The sequence below is a fragment of the Cervus canadensis genome, chromosome 22 (genome assembly GCF_019320065.1).
Source record: "Cervus canadensis isolate Bull #8, Minnesota chromosome 22, ASM1932006v1, whole genome shotgun sequence".
NCBI lineage: Eukaryota > Metazoa > Chordata > Mammalia > Artiodactyla > Cervidae > Cervus > Cervus canadensis.
Window position 1 is genome coordinate 13,808,961 of NC_057407.1, and position 17,849 is coordinate 13,826,809.

General features: G+C 39.5%; 1 protein-coding gene across 4 annotated transcripts in view; it reads left to right on the forward strand.

Annotated features, from left to right (window-relative positions):
• The window catches only part of CACNA2D3 (calcium voltage-gated channel auxiliary subunit alpha2delta 3), an 853,893-nt gene that overhangs the window by 108,925 nt on the left and 727,119 nt on the right, over positions 1 to 17,849 (forward strand). The window lies entirely within an intron of this gene.

Consider the following 17,849-nt stretch of genomic DNA (forward strand, 5'->3'; position numbering starts at 1 on the left):
GAGGAACCAGAGATCAAATTGCCAACATCTGCTGGATCTCAGAAAAAGCAAGAGAGTTCCTTAAAAACATCTATTTCTGCTTTATTGACTATGCCAAAGCCTTTGACTGTTGGACCACAACAAACTGTGGAAAAATAAGAGATGGGAATAGCAGACTACCTGACCTGCCTCCTGAGAAATGTGTATGCAGGTCAAGAAGCAACAATTGAACTGGAGATGGAACAACAGACTGGTTCCAAATCGGGAAAGGAGTATGTCAGGGCTATGTATTGTCACCTGGCTTATTTAACTTATATGCAGAGTACATCATGAGAAATGCTGGAGTGGATGAAACACAAGCTGGAATCAAGATTGCTGGCAGAAATATCAATAACCTCAGATATGCAGGTAACACCACCCTTATGGTAGAAAGTAATGAGGAACTAAAGAGCCTCTTGATGAGAGTGAAAAAGCTGGCTTAAAACTCAACTTTGAAAAAACGAAGATCATGGCATCCAGTCCCATCACTTCATGACAAATAGATGGGGAAACAATGGAAACAGTGACTTTATTTTCTTGGGCTCCAAAATCACTGCAGGTGGTGACTGCAGCCATGAAATTAAGAGACGCTTACTCCTTGGAAGAAAAGCTATGACCAACCTATACAGCATATTAAAAAGCAGAGACATTACTTTGCTGACAGAGGTCCATCTAGTCAAAGCTATGATTTTTCCAGTAGTCATGTATGGATGTGAGATTTGGATTATAAAGAAAGCTGAGCACCAAAGAATTGATGCTTTTGAGCTGTGGTGTTGGAGAAGACTCTTTAGAGTCCCTTTGCACTGCATGGAGATTCAGCCAGTCCATCCTAAAGGAAGTCAGTCCTGAGTATTCACTGGAAGGACTGATGCTGAAGCTGAGACTTTGGCCACCTGATGCGAAGAACTGACTCATTGGAAAAGAGCCTGATGCTAGGAAATATTGAAGGCAGGAGGAGAAGGGGACGACAGAAGAGATGGTTGAATGGCATCACCAACTTGATGCTTTGAGTAAGCTCTGGGAGTTGGTGATGGACAGGGAAGCCTGGCATCCATGGGGCTGACCCCACGCAGTCCATGTCATGGCAGAGTTGGACATGACTGAGTGACTGAACTGAACGGAACAGATGATTCTAGTTTATCTGATGTTTGTAAGGCCTGAAGGACTAGTGATTTCTATTCAGGATTTGAAAGTTTGTTATAAGTTAAGGAAGTTTGAATCCTTCCTGAAGTTTGCTGGATTTATTTCTGCCTTTTTCCTTCTTATGCTCTGTTTTGCTCACATGGCATTTACCCAGTTATAAAAATTCCCATTTTCCCCCTGAGTATCAATTGCCTTGGCAAGCTTTTCATATAATGCACCAAATTTACTGTTCTTGGATCCGTTTTATTATATCTTATTCAGAGCACTCGTTTCAAGAGGGAATTTTAATCTTTTGGATGGCTGCAGATTACAGAGATCTTGCTTCCATTGTCATCTTGATAAGACTGTCATGCATTCTTTGCCACTTCAACCTAAGATGCTTCTAAATAACCTGGATAGAAGAAGCATCAATCTTGACAAAGTATTATGCAAGTTGGAAATTTTGCCAAAGGTGGGTTTAATTTTAAGCAAAATAGTTAAAAATAAGTAAGTAAAATCAGACCTAGTCACAGTGTTGACTATAAAATTTTTGTCTGTTTTGCCTTGTAGTTTAAAGTATTTTCAATTTATTACTGTTTGTATTTTCTGGTCTTAAAAACAGACATGAATTTAAGAGGTAGCATAGGTTAGTATAGGAACCAGAGATCAAATTGCCAACATTTGTTAGATCATAGAGAAAGCAAGGGAATTCCAGAAAAACATCTACTTCATTGACTACACTAAAGCCTTTGACTGTGTGAATCACAACAAACTATGGAAAATCTTTTTAAAGAGATGGGTGTATTAGACCACCTTACCTTTCTGCAGAGAAACATGTATGTGAGTTAAGAAACAGCAGTTAGAACTGAACATAGAATAATGGACTGGTTCAAAATTGGGAAAGGAGTACAACAAGGCTGTATATTGTCACCTTGCTTATTTAACTTATATGCAGTGTCCATCATGTGAAATGCCTGACTGAATGAATCACAATTTGGAATCAAGATTGCCAGGAGAAATATCAACAACCTCCAGCATGTAGATGATACCACTCTAATGGCAGAAAGTGAAGAGGAACTAAAGAGCTTCTTGATGAGGATGAAAGAGGAAAATGAAAATGCTGTTTTTAAAGTCAACATTAAAAAAACCCGATGATCATGGCATCCGGTTCCCATCATTTCATGGCAAATAGAAGGAGAAAAAGTGAAATCAGTGACAGATTTTATTTTCTTGGGCTGCAAAATCACTGCTGATGATGACTGCAGCCATGAAATTAAAAGATGCTCTCTCCTTGGAAAGAAAGCTATGACAAACCTAAGCAGTGTATTAAAAAGCAGAGACTTCGCTTTGCCAACAAAGGCTTATATAGTCAGTGCCTTGGTTTCTCCTGTAGTCATGTGGGGATGTGAGAGTTGGACCATAAAGATGGCTGAGTGCCGAAGAATTGATGCTTTTGAATTGTGGTGCTTCAGGAGTCTCTTGAGAGTCTCTTGGACTGTGGGGAGATCAAATCAGTCAATCCTAAAGGAAATCATCCCTGAATCTTCATTGGAGTGACTGATGTTGAAGCTGAAGCTCCAATACTTTGGCCATCTGATGCAAAGAGCCAACTCATTGGAAAAGAGCCTGATGCTGGGAAAGATTGAATGCAAAAGGAGAAGGGGGGGGGCACAGAGGATGAGATGGTTAGGTCTCAAAGGACATGAATTTGAGCAAACTCTGAGAGAGAGTCGAGGAGAGAGGAACCCGGTGTGCTGCAGTCCATGATGTCACAGTCAGACACAGCTTGGCAACTTAACAACCACCACAATAGTTTTATTGTAGGAAAAATATAGCACATTTCATTTTTTCCCCTCCATTCTTCTCAGTGGAGTATTTTCTAGCCTATTTGGACACCACAAAAGATGAAGATCCAAGAGTTTATGAAATTCTTTTTTTCTGACTGCTATGACCTGAATTGTGCATTCCCTGGAAGTTTGTGTCAGAACCCTAGCCCCCAGTGTGATAGATCTTTGGGAGGTAATTAGGTTTTGATGGAGTCATGAGGGTGGAGTCTTCATGATGGGATTTGTGACCTTATAAAAGCGGGCAAGAGAGCGGGTCTCTCTGTCTGCTGTGTGAGGATATAGCAAGAAGGTACTGCCTGCAAACTGGGAAGAGAGCCCTTACCCCTCATTGGCTGTGCTGGCTCTTGAATCTTGGACTCCCTAATCTCCGGAACTGTCAGAAATAAATCTCCGGAACTGTGGATTATGTTATGGTGGATTTTGTTACAGCAGCCCAAACTGATAGAGACTTAACCATACTCACATTCAAGAAAATGTTTCTCAAATCTCATAAGAATATCTAAGCCAGTACATGTTTAAATTAGTAAATTGTGAGGGTCATTAATTTCTGAAAAGGGATAATGATTTTTGTAGATAATTCTGGAGTATGTCCTGTCATCTATGAATGAGCTCATCTTAGGAAATAGTCTCTGAGCCACAGTTAGACACAGGAGATTCTAAAGGCAAACTCTGCTGGACTCTGTGGGAGACAGGTTACAAATGTGGAGCTTCATTAAACATGTTATACTTACTGCTCAGGAAATGAAATACATTTGTATGAGAGATTATTCAGGCCACATGTCACCTCCACAGTCGTATAAAATTCTTGCCAAAGAATCTAGATTTGACATTTTAATTTCTACAATATTTTATATAGATAGATATGGATAAATAAATCTCCCTGTAAAAAAGAAGAATTTTAAATGCTAATTCGTTCAATTGAGCTGTAAACATTTTCTTTGCTGCTTAATAGAACAAAATACCTAAAGATTAATTAAATGATCAAAAATTTCCAAGCTTCTTTTTAATTGTGTATATTGAATTCATTGCCAAAAGATATCCAGCTCTGGTAAACACGATAGATGGTGATAGGGACACATGGTGACTTGGATCGATTCCATCCCTGGCTTCTGCCTGAGTATGTTGGCCACAGGCTGTGGCTTACAAAAAATATCTATTCTGCCAACATGTAACCCAGGGCTAAGTGGTCATTGGTTTTTGCCTGATGTCTTTAGGGTGCTACCACGTTGAGATGAGAAAGGGGAATGCTTAGTGGTTGGGGTTTTGGCTCTTTTGGAAATGGGTGACACAAATGTCATAGCTGTCAAATATCTGGGTTTCTGTTGAAATCTGATGTTGTATCTTGGTTCAATAGGTGAAGTTCTTAAACAGGAATTAGGAAGCCCATTTTCTGGTCCTTGCTCTGAGAGCTAACCACATGGAACTGTCCATCATCTGTAAGATAGGGGCAATATCACTTGTTTCTTGAAGTATTACTTTAAAGGATAAATGTACGGAGCCCTTGGAAGTGATGATTGTCAAGGTTTCTTGAAAAATGAAAAGCAGTATGCTAGTTAATATGTTAGTTGATTTACTGTGTTAGTTGGTTCTTCAAATACTCTGTGTGCATCTCTGGAGACGTAGGCCCTGTCCTGTCTGGACCAGCCTTGTGAGCAGAAGGCCCACACATTCATGTAACTAACATGCAGTTGTGTTGTAAGAATGCTTTTAGAAACTGCTAGAATGCCATCTTGGAGCTGAAAGGGATTTTTGTCCATTTTGGTCACCTTGTATATTTCCAGTGTATAAAGGAGTACCTGGCATGTGCTCATGGTTCCATAAAATTGGTTTAATGATTAACTGAATGAATAGATAGTTTGCATAGGCGTTATAGTTATTAGCATGTGGTTTTGTCAAGGTCAGGGTTATAGGTTTCATGATTATAGAGGCTTATTTATTGTATTGTATTCCACAGAGACAGGCAGCTGCCTAAAGTGAAGCTGCTGTGTGAGGAATGGCGGGGTGGTCCTAGGGCAGGGTGGGAGGGGACTTCACAAGAACTCAGCTAGTAGTGCCAAGGCTGTGCACTGGGTGTGACCCCTTGCCCCCTACTTTTGGGCCCATGACTTTGTTATCCAAGCACAGGCATATTCCCTGGAATGATCCCCTCTGTGCTGTGGTGGCTTGGCCTCCACTGTTTAGACTCACATATGAATGTGTGTCTGCCTGACATGAAGACCTTAGCTACAGAGTCAAACAGTTCTATGGGTGCAGTCCTGGGTCATCCATTGGGTTCTCAGCTGCAGGGAGGGGAGTGAGAGCACCAGGTTCGTAGGGTTACTGTGAGCAGTAAGTGAGTTAGTGTCCCCAAGCTTTTAGCAAGTTGGGTGGTTGAATGTGTGAGTGAGTGTTGTTTGTTGCTGCTTTCATATCAGTGGTACTGACTGGGATTACTGGGAGCTGGGTCCTGGGCTGTGACTCTTAATGCATATAATCTTTGTTAATTTTCATAACAGTACTATGAGATGGGATTTTAAGTCCAGAAGAAAATGTATCACAGGCACTGATTTACACGAGGATTTGTGTTTCTTTATTTTGACCCCAAGACCTTCCTTTTAAGAAACATGTCTGATTCATGTCAATGTATGGCAAAAACCATTACAATATTATAAAGTAATTAGCCTCCAATTAAAATAAATAATTAATTTTTAAAAAAGGAAATCTCATCTTCAGATAATCTCTGACCACCATTCCCAAATTGTATATGTTGCCCCTCCTCACCATGCTTTTAAGATTTGTTTCTTTTACACCCATTGTTTGGATTTTTCCCTGCATGGCTCTTCCTAATACTGAATAGCTTATTCCTCTAAATAGAGATGTAGAACACATGGGCAGTTTGATTGATGATAGCACAAGAGGCAGACTTCAAATTATGTAATTAGGGTACAAAATGTGTTGCAGTCTATGCCCCTATTGTTTGCAGGATCTCATGCCAGTCAGTTGCTTTGGGGTTTGATGGATCCTCTCTGGATACTGGCTCTCTGTAAAATGCTGTATGGATGAGATAAACCTAATCTATCTGTGCTCCCAAGGAGTTGTCTACTAGGGGAGACAGACAAACAGACAAATAGTTATATTCGCATAGTGAATGACCTGATAGTGCTAGAAAGATGTATACAGTGGCTGAGGAGGGTTGAGTGGTGGTGGCATGCTCAGGAAGATCCCTCTGATGAGGAGGCACTTGTACAAAAACTAGCTGTCCCCTTCCTTATTCACTCCACTTTTCTTCTCAGCACGTAACCACCATCTGATATTTTTCTGTCCCCCTTGCACTCCCCTGGAATATCCATTCTGTGAGAACAGAGCCTTAGTCTTTAGTGCTTACTCTCGTATCCCAGGTCTAGGGCCTGGACTACCCTGGTACAGCGTGGAATGAATGGATGACAGATGGAGCCACAGAGCAGTCATCCGTAGACTGTGGACAGTACGTAAGAGGTTGCTGGTTAGACAAGTGTGAGTCTCACACAGAGATGGGGAGAGGGACTGTCAGGCCACAGGAGCAGCTTATGCAAAGGCACAGTGTCTCAGAATACCGCAGATGAATGTATCCTGAGTGTGTGTTTTTAAGAGACTGCCCTGCCTCCTTGACTTCTGTGGCCTTCTGTACCTTTGTAAGCACATCCAGTGACAGAGCACTGATAAAGCAGGACAGTGGCTTTTTGTGCTCCATTTTCAGAAAGAGTGTAGGAGCACTCATTGTGGGGACAGAATTCTCACAACACTGGGGGAATGAGCAACCTGGACACAGTGAACTACCTGACAGCATAACCCAAGGAAGATTTGTTTGCCGGCAAGAGGTCTGGATCCTTTCTCAACTCAAAGGGAAGTTGAGAATTATTAGGTGTGGAGGACTTAAATTCTCTATTTGATCATCATACAGTTTGTTTTCAGTTGTCTTGTATGGTCACATTAGACAGGAACGGATTCTGTTTAAAAGACTAAGGATGGGTTGACTGTTGGTAAAAATAGAATCAAGCAGGTTTTTATGAACATTAAAGAAAGAAAAAACCTACTCTCCTGAATCTTGATTTCTAATACCATTTTCCGGTGGAAAGAACCAAGGCTCCTCGGAGAAATGGTAGATTTTAGGACTGGGGCAGGGAATTTATAAGATGAGCCCAGAACATCTGTAGTGTCAGAAAGTAATAAGTAATTTCTCAAAGACAAAAAAAAAAGCAATAAAAATAGAATGGTGAGTATGTGCCAAAAAGACACAGGAATCAACTGGCTGTTGGTTCCCAGTGGCCAAACTAGAATAATTTGAATAACAAAATAAAGTGGTATTGTATTACAACCCAAAGTATAAAGTAAAATAGTTTCCCATGCAGAAGAATTCCAAATCATGTGTATAGCTACTGTGGCCTGAAGGAGGTGGAGCACAACTCCCACTCCTTAGCTGTGGGCTGTGTGACTTCCTTCCAAAGAATACAATATGGAAAGGGAGAAGAAAAAAGAGTAACTTTACAGTGGGAACCTTGACTATTACCACCTCAGTCATATGATCAGGGTTAACATCAACAGTGATTAAGTCATGTGATGTGGTGAGAGTGGCACTTCTTCCCCCAAACCCATAAACGCCACTTTAATCATGAGAAAGTATCTGTCGTCAACACCTCTATTTCCCCTCGGGAGAATTAATTGTGTTAAATAATTTGTGTTAAACATTACCATATCTCTTTCAAGCTGCTCATGTCCCTAGGAGGAATAACACATCTGGTGTGAAAGGGCTTACAAGATTTGCTTTGCAGGGGAGACAGACACACCAGAGCCTTGGAACCTTCGAGGCAGGGGCTTGGAGGGGGAAATGAGTGAGGCTGAAGCCCCATTGCTTATTTCCCAAATCCACCTACATCTGCCAGCGATGGCCCTGTTGCTGTTTATCGAGGAAGTTAGTATTTTATATCCCTAGCTAATCTAAGTATCCATGCAGTTTGGATTTATCTAAGTTGTACAAATGAAATGTAGGTCAAAAGCATTTTTACACATTTTCATGGTACAGATTAATCTTTACCCAAGCAACTTGATCTCTGGAACTTGACTTTTATGAAGAGGAATGCTAGCTGACCTACCAAGACTTCATTTAATGGATTCAACTTTGTAATTCTCTTTTTTCCTGCCTCTCAGGAATTGTTATGTCAACATGTTCTATGCGCATTGAACACTCCAGTATTTCTGCAGTTGACATGTGCCGCAGCAGAGCATGAGGGCTTTGGCTCAGTCCCCCTCTCTGCTGCATTTCCCGGTTTTCTTCCCTTTCCAGTGCTGAATTTCCCCAAAGCTACCTGAGTTTAGCTAGTTTAATAGATGTTAAGTGGGGAAAAAAATGGCTTCATGCATAGATGGATTTAGGAAATAAGCCTTCAGTATTTGTGAGCTCCATAGCTTCGGATTCAACCAATCATGGATTGAAAATATTTGTAAAAAATATTCCAGAAAGTTTCAAAAAGAAGAACTTGAATTTGCTGCACACTGGCAACTATTTACATAATAGTTACATTGCATTAGATATTATATATTATAAGTAACCTAGAGGTGATTTGTAGTATATGGGAGAATATGCTGTAGGTTGTATGCAAATATTAACACTGTTTTGTGTGGATTGTGGATTTCGGAGTCTGCGTATGTCCTGCGACCTGTGGGTGCTGAAACTCTGGGGGTGCTGAGGGACAGCTGTACAGAGTTAATCCAAGCTAAGCAAGTTTCTTACTGCAGGACTTTTCTGTGATGTGCGCTGTGAGTCTCTAAGACTGTGTATGGTCTCGTCTCCAAACCCCTGTGAAACCTCCTCCTTATAGTGTCTCTGGAGCCTGTTGCTGAGGGAATAGTCTTAGAGGTGCATATTTGAAAAACACTGTTTTATACTATTTTTTTTTTTCAATTTCTTTGCCTTCATCAGTGTTCATTTATGTCCGTAAGTCATCTGTAGCATAATTTACACACTATTAAATTTTTCCTCCATATCATTGCTCTAATATATATGTATGTAATTTTTTAAATAGGATAGTTGAACCTCTATAGAACTTCAGGTTTTATTTTAGTCACATAAGCTCCTATACTGGCATTAGTGAATTGTTACTCACCTATGTATATTAAAAAGGCATAAGCAAGTTGCTGCTGAACCCAGAGGAAGAGCAAATCACCTCAAATGATAATGAAAAAATCCAATTTGAGTCTTTTAATTGTTTTCTTGTGGCAGTCCCACTTGCTTAGATATTTTCTTTCCATCTTCATCAAGTGTCTTCCATTAAGGACAAAAGAGTAAATTTCAAGTCATGTAGTTTTTATGGTGTCAGTTTTTATATGTGACAGTACCTGGTAGGGAAGTAGATACAATAGAGCAAATATATCTTGCTTTTCCTAAGAAGGAAAAACACTAAAGATCATTTCTGATTTAAGTCTAAATAATGTAAAAAGGGTTTTACAAGAGCTGTTGAGACAAAGACCCCAAAACACTTGGGAGTTACCTTTCTACTGTGGTCTGAATTGCCCATCATGGGGTCAACTGGGACTTCGTACAAATCAACTCTCTTTCTTCCTGTGGTTCAAGGATATTAATTTTCTTATGCCTTTTAAATGCTTACCAGAATGTAAATCACAGCACTAATAAACCATTTGAGGTCTTTAGATTGTTTTGAGTATTTTATTTATTAGCAACATTTAAACCAACATATGTGTTTATTGTTGTAAAATGCAAACATATTGAGGATGTGAGGCTTATAAATCCATTATCAGTCATTCTTTCTAATGTTTGTTAAAATGTTGTTATTTATTATGCAAAAAGCAGTGGGCATCTGGCCCTGTGGCTAAAGTAAAGGACTCAAGGAAGTATTGGACAGTAATTATTAAGTCAGTTAAGTAAATAAAGTGTAAAATCACTATACACTTTGGCTCTGGGGGAAGGACTTGATTGGAGTAGGATCAAGACCTTTGAAAGGCTCTTGAAGAACAGGAAAATGTAGGGATTTTTTTGAGTAGGGAATTTATGTAGGGAATTTTTGAGATGCTTTGCTTTCAACCCTGTAAGCCAGAAGGCAGTTATTGTACTAGTTAAATGTGGAAATAAATCAGTAGGTGTTTATAGGGTAACCACTATGCCAAGGGAAGGATGCAGAGCAGTAAACCCAACTCTTTTCGTCTTCAGTGCAATTCATTTAGAGAGATAAGACATAAACTCGGTGGCAGAGTTCATTGCCAATGCTAGGATCAAAGAATGCTGAGGTACCCAGAGATTTTCTTTCAGTAACTGCATTTGAAAAACATTACTGTGTCTGTTATGATCTGAGTTGTCAAATGAATAGTCCAGACTAAAGACTTGGGTCAGAAGAAAGATCATCATGTATGGAAGAGGTTTGGGGAGGACAAATGTGATTCTACTAGCTGCCATAGTTTAGAATTGTAATGTTACTTCCCGAAAAAGCAGAAAATTTGAGTCCTGCTCAAAATATCGACATAGGAGGTGATAAAGTATAGTGGGTAAATGTTAGGGCTTCAGGTCTAACTTAGGTGGCATTTGGGGCAGGTTATTTGAATCTTTGGGCTTCCCTGATAGCTCAGTTGGTAAAGAATCTCCTTGCAGTGTGGGAGACCTGGGTTTGATGCTTGGGTTGGGAAGATCCCTTGGAGAAGGGATAGGCTACCCACTCCAGTATTCTTGGGCTTCCCTTGTGGCTCAGCTGGTAAAGAATCTACCTGCAATGTGGGAGACCTGGGTTTGATCCCTGGCTTGGGAAAATCCCCTGGAGAAGGGAAAGGCTACCCACTCCAGTATTCTGGCCTGGAGAATTTCATGGACTATATAGTCCATGGGGTCACAGTCTTTGATCCTCACTTTATTCATCATTAAAATAGGTATACATTTATATATATATATATATATATATATATAATATACAACTATATTGTATATATATATACAATATATATATTATATTGTGAAATATATAATACAACTATAATAACTACCAACAGAGTTTCTCTAAGAATAAAGTCAGACAATACTTCAAAAATAAAACCACTTTACACTGTGTCAGGCACTTGGTAAAGTCTCACTAAACATCACCTGCTATGAGAATTGCTGTAACAACACCTGTGGAATCTTATTTGGCGCCAGGAATAGAAAATAGAAATACAGAATAGGGAATAGAAACATATTGTTAAATGACTTAATTTCCAATTTTTAATATGAAATATTCTTTTGGCATTTATGCTAGACTGTCCACAACTGCGTTGAGTGTTCCAAGATGCTGGAGGAGCTCTCCAAATAAGAGTGAATTTGGAATTTTCAACACATCAAGATGTGTGAGAGGAATTAACTAGTGATGGTCTTATTAAGTGGCCCCAAACAGGGGCCACCAAGGGTACTGGCAGATCCTGTTGGTTGGTTGTTGCAGGTCAGAAGCCCAGCAGCTTGTGTTGAAAGATCAGTGATGATAAGCAAGTCTGTTTTGTTCCAACCTACCCACGAGAACAGTCATTACTAGATATAATCATGCTTGTCAAAAGCGGTTACTGAAAACCCTCTGCTGCTTCAGCATAATCAGAACGACAGAAGTTGCAGGATGGTTTTCCTTGTGAGAGGCGTCCAGGCAGAATGCTAATTAGGTGAAGTAAAAGGAAAATGGATCAGCAGCTGAGAGATGCATTTCTCTCTAGTGAGTGAACACAAGAAAGGAAATAGGAGGAGGAAGAGTGTGACTTACCTGTGTTATGGTTCATGATGTGATTCTCTACGTTGATTTCAGGCTTTTAATTCTTCTCATCTGCTGATTTTTTAAAGAGGTGCTGGGAAAAACCACAGCAGAGAGAAAGCTGGGTTTTTCTATCTGAAACGTTGGAGGTGCTTTCATTTGGAAATAACTTTGTGCAGAGAAAAAATGACCTTAAAACTCAGTGCCAGTAGTTATCATCCAACCCCCTGGAAAGAAAGCTATCTAAAAATAAAGTTTGGAGTCTTTATTTATTTATTTATTTATTTTTTGCCCACTTCTGCTGTCTCTTGGGTGACCTCAGATGGAACTTGAATCCAGTGACAAATGGACCAAACAACTAAGATCTAGCCGCCTTGGAGTAACTCTGGTATTTTTGCTTTTATTTCCTTCCAAACATTCAGTTTGAAAGGGAAATCTAAACATTTAACCAGAAAATCTCACATGGTTATTGTCTAGGGGAACATGACAGAGGGCTTCCTGCCTGTCTAAAGCACTAATATAAACTCTTCACAAGCAGAACTTCATATAATTCTCATAGCATACTGAGAGGTCGGTCTAATTACTCTCATGAGTACCTACGTAAGAAATGAGAAAAGGTAGCACAGTGGGGTTGTACATGTGGTCCGAGGTCACACAATTCCTAAGTGATGGAGCTAGGTTTCAGCCCCCGGCCACCAGGTTCCAGAGTTCAAAGTCTAAGAAAGAAAGCATATTAATCATAAAGAGGCTTTGGAGGCAGCATTTAGAAGAAGAAATGGCCTGCAGGATAAGGTCTGAGCCAACTTGTCATTATGGAGACACAGTTGGACATGCCCAACTCTTAATTGCTTACGAGATTACAAGCAATTAGGCTGATATAGGCTGGATTAAGCTGGTATAAGACCTGTGTGCTGCTCTGGTGGCTGTTTTGGAGGTGGAAGGTGGACGGAGTGGATGGCAGGTGGCAATATCTCGGAAGGCCCTGTGCGGGTCTGTAATAAAGAGGTTGGCCTGTGGGGACCACGCAACCAGCTTCTAATGCTGAGCGTTGGTGGTGGTAGTTGGTCAATAGTTCTAACACTTGCTTCCAGTGTGACCCTGGGGAAGTTCTATCAACTTCTTAAGTCTCAGTTTCTCCATCTAAAATATGACAATAAGAATACCTATGAATGGGCATTTCCTGGCAGACCAGTGGTTAGGACTCCGCATTCTCACTGCAGAGGACCCAGGTTCATTCCCTGGTTGGGGAACTGAAGTCACACAAGCTGTTCAATGAGGCAAAAAACAACAAAAACAAAAACACCTATGAAGTAAGGCTACCTTGAGGTTAGTGGGAGAGAAATGAGTAAAAGCTATATATAATTATAGGGCATGGAACGGAGTAAGTGTGCAGTTGGTGGTGGATGTGATTGCTTTTGTTTGGTTGTTGGTCCTAGGGCAAGGGGGAGGGGTTCTGAAGATAACTGACAGTAATAAAGCACCTTCCACCCACTGTCAAAATATGGAAATGCTCTTTGGAAAGCATTTTTCCTAACATCAGAAATCCTGGAGGAGATTGGGGTCTAGGTGAATTGCAGTCAAAGTTGGCCAGAACTCCAATTTCAGATCATAAAATAAGGGTCCCCTGGTTCCACATCTTCCCCAAGATTGTGCCCTCTGCCTCCAGTTATCTGCTCTGTAGCTCAGCAGTGCTTTTCCCTTCATCCTGTGTCCTTGTGGACACCTGGACACCCAAGGCTGCTCAGAGGGAGGGTTTACTACCTGGGAAGGCAAGGAGGCGGGGGTGTGGGAAGACTTGAGACCTAGGGGGCCATCAGATGCTTGGCAAATGCCAGGTGATGCCAGAAGCATCTGTTAAAAAATTGAATGGGTTCTTTTAGTTATATTCAGTGTTTAGTCTTCTATTGTAAGTTTACCTAGTTCCACTTTATTTTCAGAACTCTTTTTTTTTTTTTTTTTGAGGGAAGTCCTTGATTTTTTCACTGCTTTCTTGTTCCTAAAGTCAAGGTGTTGACCCATCTCCACTGTCTGAAAGCTATGTTTGGGTTAGGACTAAAACAGAAGGCTTGGGAATTATTCCTATTGCACAGAGAGCTGTGTGTGTCTTTTATGTTGTGCAAATAACCTCATGCTTCAGGTCAAAGAAGCAGTTGATAGTTTTCCTAAAAATGATTGGTAAATTAAAATCGAAAGGGGAGAAGCAAAATCAAAGCAAAACATCCCCTCCCATATACATAAAGCACCCCTTAGGGAGGTGGGGCCTTAGAAGTTGTAAATTACCTGGATCCACACTCTAGGCTTTGAATAGCCTACCAGAAAGTTCTGAGCTTTCTCACTTTCTTTTTAGCAATGTGACCATGAACAAGTCACTGATCCATCTGAGCCAGTTTTCCTTAGCTCTCAGTATGGATCATGATGCCTGCCCAGCCTTCCTGACTCAATTCATAAATTCAGTTCAAGCCTGAAACAGGCATAAATCTGGAGGCGTATATGTATGCATGCACATATAACACACATAAATGGTACTTTATGATTTCATATTGATATTTTTAATTCAAATATGAGATGATATAGTTTTTAGCCTTTTGTGTATTGTATCTGTATCTCTGTCTTTCATATCAAGCAACTTAATTCTAAGGACTCAGGGATGATAGCATTTGAATATCTCAGAACTCACAATAAATCATTTGCTTGGTCTCGCATTATGTATAAAACATTTCAGACTAATATTAACCCTACGAATATGATTACTAGAAATACTTAAAACACTTCTTTTGCATATTTTTCCAATTATCCCTATTAAAAATAGTTTTATCATATTTACATTTTGAAGCATATAGCCATTACACACTATACTCTCACTTTTAACCTTCATTTAGTCTTAATTTCCCCAAAATCTATGTATTTAGTCTTTACCACCAGTCCTAATCTCTGCTCAATAGCCGTTTTGATTGCCTGATATTTATTCTCTTATATTTTTCTCAGAAATGCCTCAAGGGAACAATATTCCCTAAGTTCCTACATATTACTTGTGTCCTTTATATTTGAAAATGATTTTGCTGAGTATAAAATCCCTGACTCATATTTAATTTGAGTAGTTAAATATGTTACTCTATTTTCTTTTGCAAAAATTGTTACTTTCAAAGTCTAGTTATAATACTCTTTTCCTTACAAGTCTCTGGTTTTTTTTTTTTTTTTCTCATATGCTCTGAAAATTATTTTTCTTCTTAAGGTTTAATAATGAAAGTGGTTACTGAGGTAGAAATGGGGCCAGAAAATCTCAGCAGGCAAGCTTCTCTGGTGGCTTAGTAGTAAAGGATCTGCCTTCCAATGCAGGAGATGTGGGTTCAATCCTTGAGTGGGGAAGATCCCTTAGAGCAGGAAATGGCAACCCACTCCAGTATCCTTGCCTGGGAAATCTCAGACAGAGGAGCCTGGGGGGCTGCAGTTCATGGGTTCACAAAGAGTCAAACATGACGTAGTGACTAGACAACAACAACAATCTTAGAAAGCAACCAATATATATATATATATTTTTTAATTAATTTATTTATTTTTTCAGTGGGTTTTGTCATACATTGACATGAATCAGCAATAGATTTACACGTATTCCCCATCCCGATCCCCCCTCCCCCCTCCCTCTCCACCCGATTCCTCTGGGTCTTCCCAGTGCACCAGGTTCCAGCACTTGTCTCATGCATCCCACCTGGGCTGGTGACCTGTTTCACCGTAGATAATATACATGCTGTTCTTTCGCAACATCCCACCCTCACCTTCTCCCACAGAGTTCAAAAGTCTGTTCTGTACTTCTGTGTCTCTTTTTCTGTTTTGCATATAGGGTTGTCGTTACCATCTTTCTAAATTCCATATATATGTGTAAACACTACAGGCAAACAACAGAAGGGGGAGCTCTGAAGTTAGAAAGACTATTGTGAATTGTACTTTTCCCGGAATGTTTAGGAAAATTAATTTCATATAAATATAAGCCATAGAAAAGGATGGAGATAAAATCCTGTACAGAAAAAAAAAAAAAAAAACCAGTTTGAAAAGAGTAAGGAGCAGAGTAATCTCTCTACACACAACTCACCAAGTAGACATGCTCACCAAACAGAACTGTCTTATTATTGTTAAAATGAACCAAATTCATTAAGAAAGAAGTCAAAGATATGAGAGAACAGCATAAACCAAAATAGAAGAATCTACCAAATGAGGTGACAGAAGTGAGGAAAGCGTTGGAAGTTAAAAAAAAGAAGTTAGACATAAAGATTAAATTAGAAGGAACACACAGAGATAATGCCTTAAAGTAAATAAAAGGTGAAAATTAGGAACATTTAAAACAGGAAAAATAGAAAAAAGAATTCAATAGAAAGGGACAAACATTGAAAAGAAGCAAAGGAGATCTAACATATAACTAATCGGAGCCCCTGAAAAAGAAAACTAGATCAAAGGACAGAACTAGCACTAAAACTGTATTTCAAGGAAAATCACCTGAAATGAAAAAGATTTGAAATTCCCCGTTGGGACTTCTTATATGCAAAGAGTGGCTTACAATGACCAACACCCAAGATATACTCTGGTGTCTTATATGATCATTGCTTATATCTGCCATCATGCTCAGTACAGTGCTGGTGCATAGATGGTGCTCAGACAGTTGGCCAAATGCATTCATGTTAGGTGAATAAAATAAAGATGCTCTAAAATGCCTAGAAAATGTGATAATCTTATTTTCCTTAATTATTACTTGCTCTATATTATCCTGGTTGAGATTGAGAATATCATCACAAGCTGTTATGCTCTGAATTGTGTCCCCCCTGCCACACCCCAGTTCATAAGTTGAACCCCTAACCCTGAATGTGGCTGTATTTGGAGATAGGACCTTAAAGAGGTAATTCAGATTAAATGAGGGCATCAGTCCTAATCTCATAGGATGGATATCCTTCTAAGGGATGCTCAGGCACGGAGAAAAGGCCGTGTGAGGACACAGTAAGAAGTGGCCATAAGTAAGCCAAAGAGAGAGCCTCGCTAGAAACCTACTGTGCTGGCACTTTGACCTTGTACTTCCAGCCTCCAGAACTATTGGAAAATAAATTCCTGTTGTTTAAGCCACCCAGCCTGTGGTATTTTTTTTTAGCACAACCCTAGGTGACTAATACAGATTTTAAAGTTTGTGTCACCCCATCAAATAAAGAACCACCACCAGCTAAGGTGTTTGCTGAAGGCGAAAGGAATACAGAATAGGTAGAGGAAGGTAGTTAAAATACCAGGTATGACCCTGAGACTGGCTACAGAAAGGAGGACCATAACTGTCCTGAGAATTTCCTGCCTATTTTGTTATGAATATATGTCTATAGCAAATATCTTTGTTTTCTGCCCTCTGTTATCCCCTTGTCATATTGCATATTATGTATTAACATTTATGTGATAATATTTTAGTATTGTTAGCTGTACCTCATGGTACAACTCTTCAATGCAAGTCAATATCCTTGTATTATGGAGTTAAAAGATACTGAGTATATCTGCATAATCAACTTAATTTCAAACCATAGATTATTTAGAATGGAATAAGATGACCATCCCAAGATTTTTTGTGGAAGATTATTGCTGCCTCCTGCCACTGTTTATTTAGAATCTGTAGACTCACATTGTAGTGAGTGAGAATAAGTATATATTTCAGATGTTAACCTATTTTGGTCTTCTTTACACTGATCCCATCTTGTCCATCTCTTAAGGCAGTTTTGGAGATAGAGTAGTGGTATTGCCTCCCTGAACAACGTTTGCCTTTCATCTGTTCCAACACTTGGAGCCTTTCTCTTAAATCCAAATGAGTACTGTTTCTTTAGAACATAGGTATGACACTGATATGGAGCAGAATTAGTATTAAATGTACTGGCTCCAAGGGGCTAGTTAGATAAATATCAAAATGATATTTCATCAAATAATTTAATTTATAAGGCAGAACAGTACTGTGAAATTTGAGGACCCACAGAGTTATAGCGAGACCCTGGTGTTTTACTGTTTGAGCTCTCCTGTTAAACTCTGCTTGGTTCCAGTATTTGAGTACTATTAGCAGCTTTTGAAATTTTTTATTCATGCAGTAATCTCTCCAGATATTCTCCTTAATTGAGGTCCTAAGATA